This window comes from Athene cunicularia (genome assembly GCF_003259725.1).
Source record: "Athene cunicularia isolate RWA chromosome 2 unlocalized genomic scaffold, athCun1 chr2_part1, whole genome shotgun sequence".
NCBI lineage: Eukaryota > Metazoa > Chordata > Aves > Strigiformes > Strigidae > Athene > Athene cunicularia.
The window spans coordinates 20,908,666-20,921,749 of record NW_020799095.1 but is presented as its reverse complement, the minus strand read 5'-3'; positions in this window follow the sequence as shown (position 1 = coordinate 20,921,749).

The following is a 13,084-nucleotide window of genomic DNA, read 5'->3' as shown; positions in this document are numbered from 1 at the left end:
ACCTACTTACAGGGTGTCTTGAGCACTCAGGACCCAGGCAGCTGAGGCACAGGCTATGCTTATTGCTTTTACTTGCTCTTCCCCAGCTGACTATTTTCTTTGTCATTATAATGATCCCTTTTCCTTCTCACGTTTCTGACCTTTGTGTTACATTGAGGATCTTTCACTCCATGGAAATTTCAGGATTTTTGCCGTTCAAAACTTGGTTTATGATACAGTAATTAATTCTCAAGGGTTTACAGTTTTGTCTTAGAGGGGAAGAATATGCAAATGATATGTTGTACTAACATTTCTGAGAAGATGCAGTTACTAAAGGGAACCTTTTGAAAGTCAAGTCTCTTGGAAGCTTATTCTGTTTGACACTAGTAAAAGGCAAAAGTCCCAGTTAAAATAAAATGACAGTTGTTTATATAAGCAGATCCTAGTAACTTTAATTATTGCTTTTGGCAGGATCCTAGAAGTTTAATCTTTCTTAAATCCCACAGTAATATCTGCTGGCTAAAGGATTTAGTTACCATGAAAAAATATTCAGCCACTACCTAACCTAAATGCAGCTATACACTAGGGCAATGTTACCCAAGATAGTTTCAGTTGGATGAAATGGGAAGATTGTTCTCATTTACTAATTCAGTTAGAAGCCTGAGGAACATGAGATACATATAAATCTAATTGCTTCAGCATAGCAATTTAAAAAGTCCTTAGGTCTTTGAAGTGAAAAGGTCTTTTATTTCCTGATGTCAGTCAGTCATTGCAGCACAATTTGCTCGGTCACCTTTCTTGGGGAAGCCAGTTTTAGAAGAACAAAAAAGAATGTTTCATTTCATACACTCATAATGTGGATGCAACAGTGAAAATGGTCTTTCAGTTGGGAAGGAACAATCCTAGTGTGTATCAAAGAAGATTTCACTGCAATTGCAGTTCCATGCCTTCAACTTGTGCTTGAAAACATCACACAAAGTATCAGGAAGCTGCAATGGGCTGTGATATCTGGGGCTGCTGAGCTGCCTGGTGGGTGCAGCTTCATGACGGAGAGGGTAAAGCCATTCTTTGAGTAAAGTACTATTCAAGCCGACTCTTAAAAACAATGGTCAAAAACAACACCAATGGTCAAACAAAAATTCCTGCTCACTTCAATGAGATTTCTTTAAAGCACTGACCTTTTACTCTGAAAATCAATTTTGACTGCTGAGTTAGATGAAAAATCTAATTAGATAAGTTTTCAAGTACAAAGGATGACTTAAAGCTATCATTTGACAGCACCATCAGGCCATAACAATCTTTCCTATTCTTCTGGCCTTGTGATTCAATACAGCCCTGTTAATTTCAGTAAACCAGTGATGTCACCAGTGGTTTGGCCAGTGATAAAATTCCCTTTCATTTTTTATTGCAACTCTAGGTAGACTAAATCTCTACTTCTAGTTCTCATAACTCAAATAAAATACTTCTTTGAGACTTTTAAGAAATAAAGTTTATTTGTACATTTCACTTCTAGATTGTATTTGTATTAGAAGAATGTTTGGGTTTTGAAAAAAAAAAAAGTAAAATGCAACTCAGTTCATAGTTTCACCTATTGTTAAAAGTTAAATGAAAGTTTTAATTGAACTTGAAAATATTATATCAAAATAAAATATGAGATAAAAAAAAATCTAAATATTTCTGGAAAGATAAAAATCTTTCTTGTGAAAAATTTCACTACTGGCAAGCCCTCACTTTTTCAACTAAAAGTTTCAGTAAAAAAGAATCGATCAGATCTAGTGGTCACCCTATCAGAGTATCCAACCATTAATCAGTGACTGCACATGGCCAAGCCACATTCACATGACTATTCTGTTAGCAATCAAAGCAGCTGGTCTCTGTCCAGCTATGTTATGTTGAAATCATTTAACACCACCAAATAAACATTTTATTAGTTTAATATAAAGAAGGGTGACATCAGGAAAAAGTAAATGACTGAAAAATATTGGACAGTGACTCTCTGTGAACATCATTTTACTCCAAGAATGACTTAACCCCCTCCCTCAGTATTATAGTGCTGAGAATCTTTACATTCTTGGAGAAGCCCTTTATCAGATAAAGTACAAAACTCAGGTACCCATCACTTATGATAACTGAAGATTCCCTGATAACATATCTTTTTATAAAAAAGGCAGAAAAAGTAAGAAAAGTCCAACACATTTCTTCTCAAAAGGATGTTTCGTTGGAAAATAATATTTGAAAACAAAACAGTGGCTGCCGATAGCTGTCTTCTAGAATGAGTAGGTGTAGTGCACAGAAAAAAATATATTGTTGTCATTGCAACACGTGGTATATTTTTCAAAAGCAGTGATTTCAGCCACATCCAGGAAAAAAATAATGCTTGGATCAAAATGTTAAGTGGCTTATAGCCACTTTACATTTTTCTATCATCTAGAATTGAGTAAAGCAGTCCATAAATATCTCTTTGTTCCAGTATGTGTTGCCTTAGTGGATGCATTTGAATCATTTTAGTGAGCTCTGGCATAAGATGCTAAAGAAGTATTAAGAAAATAAATTCCATGCACATTTCTATAACAAGAGTCCATATGTTGTGTCAGAAATTATGCTAGAGATAATGCTGACAGTCTTTTTGGTAATATAAGGAAAGGAGAATGTATATGGAAGTTAAATTGAATTAATAAAATGGACTAAGCTATTTCTTTCACATCAAAAATCAAATCTAACTCATCTCAAAATGCCTTTTGGGCTACTGGATATAGATCTTCTGACAGCTGCAGATGTAGTCACAGCAGTATTAGAAAAATAGAGATTTTTTCTTCCAAAGTTCAAGACCTGATCACTACCTAAAAAGGGAGACATGCCTTCGAGCATTGAACTTTTGATATTTTTCTGACTTTAATGCATACCAACACTTGGAGTTCAAAGCATGGATTTAGTAACCCGAGGAAAAAAAACATTAATTTCAACCATGATTACATAACAATGCACAATACAACATAACTTTTACTTGGGAAACCTTGAAAATGCCTGGCTGTTGTGTTGTTTTGGTTTGGTTTGGTTTGTTTTTTTCCTTTTGGGGTAAAAGTGGAGCAGGGAAACAAAAGGGTGTTATTCACAATCATCTGAAAGATTTGAAAGTTAGCAAACATTTCTGATATGTGTAAAAGTGGAGATCTGGAGCAGGTAGCAACATGAATGCCTTCAACAACAATATTACATGCTTCCATGCTGAGACGGAGGGCTACCCACCCAGCAGTCCAAACAGCCATCCATTTCATTTGGACCCCTGTAGTGGTGCTCTGTGCAAGACTGAAGCCAGAGTATTTCTGGCTGGGTGGCAGGTTGGACTCAGAATATTTTATATATTTATATATTAGTAAAGTTTCAAGGCTGCCCTATGCTTCAGTCACCACCAGCTCCTTTATGACTGCATCTGTAGAGCTACTTTCACTCAGCCACAGTGCAAGTTGCTGGATTTGTTTTGTCTTTGCTTTCACCAGATCAGTTTTCAGGGAGACCGAATCCCTGATCTAGTTCCCAGAGCAGCCACCTGAAGACTAGAGCTGGTATGGTTAAGGGCATCAGCTCTCCTCTTTTCAATGGTGGTGCAGATTGTTATTGAATTGACAAGGCTACATAAGTAGAATCTAAAAGTATCTTGAGAAGATTCCAAGGGACCAAGGATAGACCCCTTCCTTCAAGAAAAAATGTCTGATGAAGGGCTGCTTCGTCCAACTACAGCCACCATGTGTTTCTATAGGAAAGCAAACAATATGCTCCAAAACTTAAATATTCTTCACTCAGCCTGGCCACCTGTCATGGTTTAGCCCCAGCTGGCAACTAAGCCTCACACAGCCTCTCTCTCACTTCCAAAATCAGAAGAGTGAAAGTGAGAAAGCTTGTGGATTGAGATAAAGACAGTTTAATAAGTAAAGCAAAAGCCATGTGGACAAGCAAAGCAAAACAAGAAATTCATTCACCAGTCCCCATTGGCAGGCAGATGCTCAGCCATCTCCAGGAGAGCAGGGCTCCATCACGCTTAATGTGACATGAGAAAACAAATGACATCTCTCCAAACATCTCCCCCTGCTTCCTTCTTCTTCCCCCAGCTTTATATGTTGTGCATAAGGTATGGGATGTCCCTTTGGTCAGGTGGGGTCAGATGTCCCACCTGTGTCCCCTCCCAACTTCTTGTGGATCCCCAGCCTAATTGCTAGTGGGGTGGTGTGAGGAGCAGAAAAGACCTGGGCTCTGTGTCAGCACTGTTCAGTAGTAATGAAAACATCTCTGTATTATCAACACTGTTTCCAGCACAAATCCAAAACATAGTCCCATACTAGCTACTGTGAAGAAAAATAACTCTATCTCAGCCAAAACCAGTACACCACCAAAAAAAAGGTGTAAAGATTGGTATTGCAAGATAATGATGGCACGTTATTGTCAATCACATGCTTAAAATCTCTTAAACATATGACGAGCTTACAGTATTGAGGCAAATGTCACATCATTACCATTGTATCTATAAATTGTCCTTAACTCAGAAAGTTTTTCCTTTGCTCAGACTACAAGAAATATAATCTTTTGTATTTTTAAGTTAAGCTTACAATACTTGATGTTTGGAAAGTGGAAAAAAAAACCAAAAACAAACCATGGCATTCTTTCTAGCGGTAACTGAAGGAAAGTTTCACAACAGGGGTGTGCTATTCAGCCTCCCTTCTGGGCATGAAAATATTATTGAGAAGACTCAGAAGAGTGCAGTCTATTTTCCCAGAAGTACTAGACCCAGTATTATGCTTTTTTCTAAGGATGCAAGTCCCTTCCTTCAGAAGAAATCAAGAAGAAAAGTTTACAAGTAATCTGAGATCTAATGCAGTCCTTATCTAATGTAAGAAATGTTCTCAGGTTCTGGATTACAGTCAAGTCCTGGTCTCACTGAAGTCAATAAAAGTTTTATTGTTGAATTCAAATGAATTAGTTAAAACTGTGTTAAGAAACAGTTATTGTCTAAAATATGCTTAACATTTTACACAGGGCAGCTTCAAGGGAACTTGAATATGAAGCAAACAGAGCTTGGTTTCCAGCTGGACCACTGACCTTGCTGGCCACATTCACAGTTATAATTAGGTTCCTTTTTGCTTGTCTGGCAATGTAATGGGTCTTTGAAGTCTATATTTCCTCCCTGCATTTCTCTCTAAGTCACTAAAGACAGAGGGCTCTGCTCCAACCTTGCCTCCAGGTCTCTCACATAAGGCCATTGCGGGTGTGGCGCACACATTCTTCTGGTTGTCAGCACCCACCTAGCAGAGGCCACAGGGTCCCGTACATGGCTGAGAGCCACTGGCTCTCCATTCTTCCCATGGGTTCTTTAATCTACCCTGGGTCTGGGCAAATAAGCTCTCTTTGCCTTGATTTCCTCACAAGTTAAAGGAGTATACTAGGGTGTGCAGTAGACCATGGAAAGAGGAGTTGTGGGGAGCGAAATGTTCTGCATCGGCACCTTGGAAGTGGACTCCAGCTTCAGTAATTGGCCCTCACCTAGCCAACTATGCATTGCAGTGAAAAAGCCAATAATAAATATTTTCTGGCCCCAGAAAGAGACTATACTATGCCCTGAAGAATATAACCTGATCCTCTTTTAACTCTTTCTTGCACTGTGGAGAGTCTAACAACAATGTCAAGCTTAAAAGAAATTTTTCTTGGTTATTATCTATCTATTCTTGCTTATTACCTTATTATCTATATACCTATCATTATTTATTATTCTTGTTTATTACACTTTTTATCTCAAGTGGATTTAAACTCAAAAGAAGATAGGACATTCATATTTTCTTATATGAAAAACATTGAATGCAAAAGTAGGCATTGAAAACTTTTGTTAATTCTCTTAGATATATATGTGTATACATATGTATAAATATAGATATGATTACAAGCAAATTTTATTCACACATTTTTTGGGAAGACAGAAATAAATAGCTTTGGTCATCACATGATCCTCATATGTGTATTTTTATATATTTAAAAGTTACAAATATGTACAGCTTCTTATTAAAATGTAATTACCTTTTCTAAATACCCGTGTGTTTAGGTATATTTACTTTTCATATCGCAAACAGATATTGTACAATATGGTATTAAAAAAAAAATACATAGAAGGGGATTATACTCCATCTCCATACTTCTTGCACTACAGAATTATTCTTCCCATAGGTACTAGACTTGGATAGTAATTTAGGAAACTTTTAATTTTTAATTCTTGAGAAAGGAGACAAACTATAAACAGAAAGTTCAAAAAAATTTTTTTCCAATTATTTTCTAATTATTTTTGACAAACTAAATCAAAACATTGTAACCTTAATGGATTCCTAGAACATGTTACTCATGGTTATTTTGAACCATAGCAGGGTGTTTGCCTCAGAATATATTCTTATTAAGCTCCTGTCTTACTACAGTCCTGATGTTAAAGGAGCACTCTACATAATTTCAAGTAACTGGAACAATGAGAGCTAAGTCTTTGCGTAGAGTTAAGAACATAAGTGCTTTGCTGGACCAAGGCCACCATTTTTAACACTGAATCAGCTTGAGAGAGAAAGAGTTCTTTCTGCCAAAACACAACTTAGGAAAAAACAAAAAGTTTTGTTTTGGTAAAGAGAAATTTAAAAATGTTTAAGAAGAAGAAGAAGAAGAAGAATTTCTAGTGAAAGTATGGCACACAGCATAGATTAGCCTGGGGAGTAGGTTTTACTCTGTTGGTAGAAGACATAGGTTTAAATTACTTTTGTGACTGGCTTGAAGCCAAGCTTTTGTCTCAGGTCACTCTGAACTGAAAAAAAAAGTATGGACTTTCAATGTAGAATTTTTAAACTCCATGTTTGGAATAAGTGCCCTTCCAAGTAGGGTGCAGAGCTTTCGCCCCCTCCCATGCTTTTCTTGAATTCATTCTGTGCTGATACAAAAAGAAATTTCAAGACCAGTTTTCTGTGTGTGACCAGGAAATGCTTTCAATGCAGATCTATCCAGCAATTTGCAAAGCCCAGCCCTCAGTGAGAACAGGATCTCTAACAGGTAAACCACCCAAGAAACCTTCAATATACTATGGTATGTAAAATAAACTTCTTTTATTGTTTATTGAGAAACTGCTTTTCTTCAGTCTTTCTTTTCCTTCTAGAGTGATAGACAGAGACCTTTCTGAAGAAGGCAAAGGAGATCAATGAGTGATTCCACAAGTCAGTCTAAAGTATATGTGGGACTTCCTAAAGAATTTTGAAATAATTTCAGATAAACGGATTTTAAAATCAGGAAGTAAAGGACCAGTCTGAAATGTCTTTATGATACCAGGCATAAGATCTTCAGCAAGATGTTTTCCTTGGAGATCAGTTGTTTGAGCCTAAAAAATTTCAGTTAAATTGTACTGGATACCACTTCAGTTCTCTATCCTCAGAGCAGACACATCTGGTGACATGTCAATCTCACTGGCAGAGAATAAGATAAGGGAAGTTTGTAGTTCATTGAAAATATTGAAAAATATTGATTTAATCTATTTTGGATGTAAATCACATTAAAAATATAAAACCAAAAAGCCCAGAACATTTTTTACAAACTAGAAAACCACTTTCAAATACCTCAATTTTTAGCTTATTTCTTGCTGAAATTATTTCAGAAGATAAGAAAATATTTCAAAATACCCCATCAACCCCTTACAAAATTCAAGATTCAGGGTGTACTATAGTTCAAATCACTTAGCAGGACCAATTTAACAGTTCAGCAGAAGACAGATTGGAAGCTTCAGATCATATAATTCTTTTCTGATATGATTTCTAGCTCACCACTGACACTCTTAAGACATAGAACTGAATGATGATATAAGAAAACCTTTTTTACACAGTTATTTTTCACAAGAAGTTGGCATTTAGCAGTCATAAACAGCAGCAGAGCAATATTGTGGCTTGATACTGTTTTGGTTGTAGTGATGATGTGGCAGGAAGTGGGTGTCAAGTTCCCTTGGTAACAAATAGAGGATAAATGACACACTCTGAATCACCAATGAATCATTGAGTTCCGCTTCTGACTTTTGACTTTTATTTCCAGATTCTAATATTATAATAGTTTTAAGGTGATGGATGGAGGTGAACACTTCACAGCATTAGCAAGTGTGTGGCAAGGGTTAAATCGTTATTAGACGTCCTAACACTGTGAAAACAGGGAGCTTTAACAAGCAGCATTTACTGTTTCTTTTAGTTAATGTAATTTAGAGTTAAAGGGTGTCCAAGTTCTTTGTAGAACAACAGAAAGGATGAAGGTAGAAGTACAAACTCTCAGTGACCAGCAGCAGAACCACTAAGATCAGCACGGTTCGGGAAGGTCTGCATTTCGTTCACAAAGTTTGCAAGAACTCACACCCTGTAAGCACATACACAGTGTGCTGGAAAATGAACTACAATATCTTTTACTGGGAATAAATATATATATTCTGATAATCAATCAAAATAAAATAATAACATATGCTAATCTGAGCAACTGGGAGCTCCTTCAAACTTGACATGACACCGCAAGTGAAAGTAAGAAATAGCAAGCAGTTAAAGGGAACAAGATTATCTATTCAGAGTGTTGTGTGTGTATACATGTACATACATAGATTCATTGTGTGCATGTATAGTCATTATCATCTATATTGGTGTTGAAATTGTTTGAAACAGAAGTTGCAAAAGAAATACCAGATTTCAGACCATCACTTTTCAATGGGTTTAATTACATTAAAATATCTACTACAAAGACAGACACAAAGGTTTTTCTGAATGGATTCTTAACTCCCATGGGAGTTCATTCAATAGGACCTGAACCAGCTGAAAATCCAGGCTCTGGTGCCTTAACACACCAGTTGGAATTAGACAGTATTTAGATCCACCCTGTCAGAAGCTTTACTCTCCACTGGTTTTGTCTATTCATTATTGTATGACAAGCTGCACTCATTGAGTAGGCAGGACCAGAAAGAGCCTGGCAAAATTTTGTACAGCAAGTGAAGAACTTTATTCTGCAATTTTTCCATTGGAACATTTCTAGATATCAATATTTACAGCAATTGGATATTTATTGCCAACTGTATTTGCCGTAGTTTTGTTTTCTGTTATTAAGTGATTCTGCTGAATTAGCAATAGTTTAGTAATATAATCCATCCAGGCCTTTGTGATGGTTATCACGTACATTCTAACACTCCTGAGCTTATAGAATAGTTGAGTTACAATAAGCAAATGATGCTGATAGAAAAATGCTTCAGTTTATCTAGGGCTATGACACAGTGACAGTGTAATGACTATGATGAAAAGGAAGGATGCCTTATATAATAGACTCACAATTCCATATGCTCTGTATTAATGCTCACATTTCTACCCAGAGAAATTTCCTCAGAAGATGAGCACCATGCTGCATGTCAGACTGATTTTTCTTTTTTATCATCTAAGATCTAATAACCCCTTTGTGAAATGTTTAACTCTGGTTAAAAGAAAATTAACAAATGCAAAACTGGTTCTTGCTGTTGTTTCAGGGCACAATAAAGAGTAGGTTTAAATTAGTGCATAGGCTGTTATCTTGGGAACAACACCACTACTGCTTTTCTTGACTTTTGACTTTTCTGGTGCCTGTTTTAAATTACAGAAACACATTCAATTGTGAGAGATCTTGCTGGGTCATTCCATACTCTTTCTTTCTAAGTTGAATTCAATCATAACTGTTTGCTTCCAGCAAAAACTTTCAAAGCAAGGACGCAATGTTCTTAACTGTTACCCTCTTTCTGTCTTACGAAATCGTACTTACATCCTGCCAACTTGGAAATCAATGTTTTTAAGAAAATGAGTGGTTTTTACTCTCTTTACTGGAGCTAAGTAGCTGCTTCTCCCATACCTATTGCATTGAATGGTGGTAAATAAATCTTTTTGCAGATCCAGAGGTGAAAATTGAAGCCAAAGCTTCCAAAAATTTTTCCCACCTGTAAATGTGTACTCTCATTTTGAGGTTGTGCAGTCAAAAGCACAATGCAATCCACATCATGCCAGTTCATGCAGTTGCCAGTGGCAATTTTTGAATCTTAAAATGAGAACATGATAAACTAGTGGCCCAGTTAGACCAAGATTGACTTGTTACAAGGTCCTTGTCCACTCTGATTTTTGTAGTATTAGACTTCAGAGTAAAGCCTCCATAACCAGAGGGAAAACTGAAGCCCGTAACTGTCTACTAGTGAAGGCCCAGACATTTCTGTTCTTGAAATTACTGGATATAAGTGCAGTTATGTTGATTCAAAGGTTGAGCAAGGAAGGCTGACTATGGTCAACTATGTTTTTACTGATTCTTAATATACATCACCAGCTACTCAACATAGCTTTATGTATATCATGGGCTTCAAACACCCCGGAGATTACATCAGTGAAGCTTCCTCGGGTGCTTTTCATGGACTGCTAAATTCAGTTCTCCCACATGCAGGTAATTCCTCCATGTGCTATAGCTACCTACTAAATCTTCACAGAGCAAAACCCTGATAAAAAAGTGAATGCCTGTTTATGCTGCAGCCTCCTCTATTTCTATCAGTAGCAGTATCACAGGTGCTAACTTTGTCAAAGTATTTAAGGTCTAAGAACTGTTTCACATTGGTCACTTTAGAAGATAGATTTAGCCTTGTCAAAAGAAAATTAAGCCAGTTGGCCCATGAGGAGATTGATTTATCTAACATTTTTTTAGTTCCTTATACCCTCAGTAGAAGAGATAGATATCTATCTAAAATTAACTGGAGATTTCGTAAAGCGCCTGTGCATCCAAAGAGGTGGAAAGCATCTATGGTAGATGGACTGGGTTTTCTTCTTCTGGTCTCCAAAGACGTCTCCTTCTGTCTGTTGATTGTGCAGGAAACGAAGGGCCTGTGTTGGTGGACTCCCCTTTCCTGGGGAAAGTTAAATAAAACTATGGCAAGGCAGCACTAAAATGAGACTCTGTGTTAGGAGATTGATTCACTGTAAAGATTTCTGCTGAAGCTGTTAGTGGGAGCAATTGGCACCATCTATCTCATCATATTGGTAGGCCAGCTGAACAAAGTTGGTAGCACATGGTTGCCCCAATCTGTACCAAAGTAAAGTTTCACTGGCTCTGGATAAATGGTGAGAAAAATTCTGTAAGCTTTGATGAACAAACCCAAACATGTGCATTTAGCATTTACATGTTTTCAAATATAGTATGTGCTTATACTGACATTTACATTTCAAAAGTACAAAGTTTCTGCTGTTACAGATTGATCTGATCCATCTCTAAAACAAAGTCTTTCCTTTGTGACATTATGCAATATTTTTTCTCATTTTCTTGGCTTCTACTTCCTTAGTTAAGGAGCAACATAAAAAGTATACCTTGGGAGTTTAGGAAGTTATTAAGAAGAGAAACTTACTCAGAAAAGGAACTTCTTGTTTCTCATAGATGCCAGACTCAGACAGAAGACCTCTTTCTTGTCTGTCTTTTTTTTTTTTTTTTTTTTTTTTTTTTTTCCCAGCTACAGCATACACTCTGGTTATTTGAGTCATTATATTCCACTACAGAAATAGCAACTGAACATTGTCCTTTTGCAATCTTCTTCAAAGTCCTATGTCTGAACATACAACCTTTTCCAGGCAGATGCTTTTGTTTTACAGTTGCAACCTCTACAGTTTCACCTGGCTAGCTTCCCCTCAGTGTTTCATCAGTGTCACAGGTGGAGATAATTTGCTGTGAATTCAAGGTTCTTATTCTTTCTCTTTGCAGATGAGAGATTATTTTCTCTTGTACTAACAACGAGTCAGAAACATGTTATGATGTATATGATCATCTCACTGCATGAATTTTCAGGCAACTGTACACGCAGGATGCTAGCTCATTTGCTGTGCAGTATCTATTTCTTATTGAAGTACGGCATTCAGAGAATCCTTCTGGGTTGAAACAACAATATAAATAAAATAGTATGAGAAAACAAAAATAACTACTTTTGTACACAGCAGGAAATTGTGTGATTCATTTTGCCCAGGCTCTGTCATACCATTACCTTCTACATTTGTTTGTAGATGTAGGATGTGTGTCTGCTGTGTGTTTGAGTTACATCACTGGTTTTTTATATTCTTGATACTTGGAATCATCTGCATGCAGAACGATCCCAAGGAGGCAAGCACAGCCCCCATGTCCAGCATCACCAGTGAGCAATCCAGTGCAGAAGAAGGTCCATTAAGATCTACAAGGTGCACTTCCTTTCTGTGATTGATATTTTGGGGAAAATCACAGAAGGGTGTGTAGCAGAGTGCCCAACTTTCAGATATATCCATGAAAACCAAATCAGGTGTTTGCCATTGAGATAATGTTCCTGAATTTGGCTACACTTACTCTGTCTTGTGATGCCTGGCTTTTTGCCATTCTGTTTTTTCCTAAGCTTCATTTTACACTTTAATTCTTAACCTCTTTCCTTCAACATCCTTCCATGCTCTTTTTCTCTGTTTACTTTAGTCCTTTCTAGTCTCTGAGGAAACTAACATGAAAGTGCTGCCTTCACACAGGTCAAATATATAATTATTTTACCACTTCCCCTACCTTGGGTCTTCCTTTTTTATTTGCTCAATAAGCTTTACAAGAAACCTATGTCTCTATTTGTATAGATGCTAGACAAGAGGACGCATGGCTTCGTTCTTTATTGGCCCTCAAGCACTACCAAATAATATCATAATATATGTTCTTAAATTAAGAACATTACTCTGATGACCGAGAAACTCACCTGCAGAAGAGTTTTTTTCTTCTTCCTGCTTTCTGCTTTCCTCTCAGATCAACATTCACAGTTACGTGTTTTACAGGCTGATCCTTAAACCCTCATTTTGAAGCTGTTTTACTTTGTCCAATTAATGACCAAAAGCAGACACACAGTATACTTACACCAGTATGTCAAAGTACTGCACAGCTGTAGAGGCAAAGCAGGTCTTTGCAGGAGAGCCTTTATCCTGTGACATGTACTAGGGAAAGCAACATGGTGTAATTTTGTCAATGTTATGTTGTAAATGTGAGTATATACGCTCATGTTTTAAATGCTTGATGATAGTAGATTCTGATTGGGGGGGGTGGG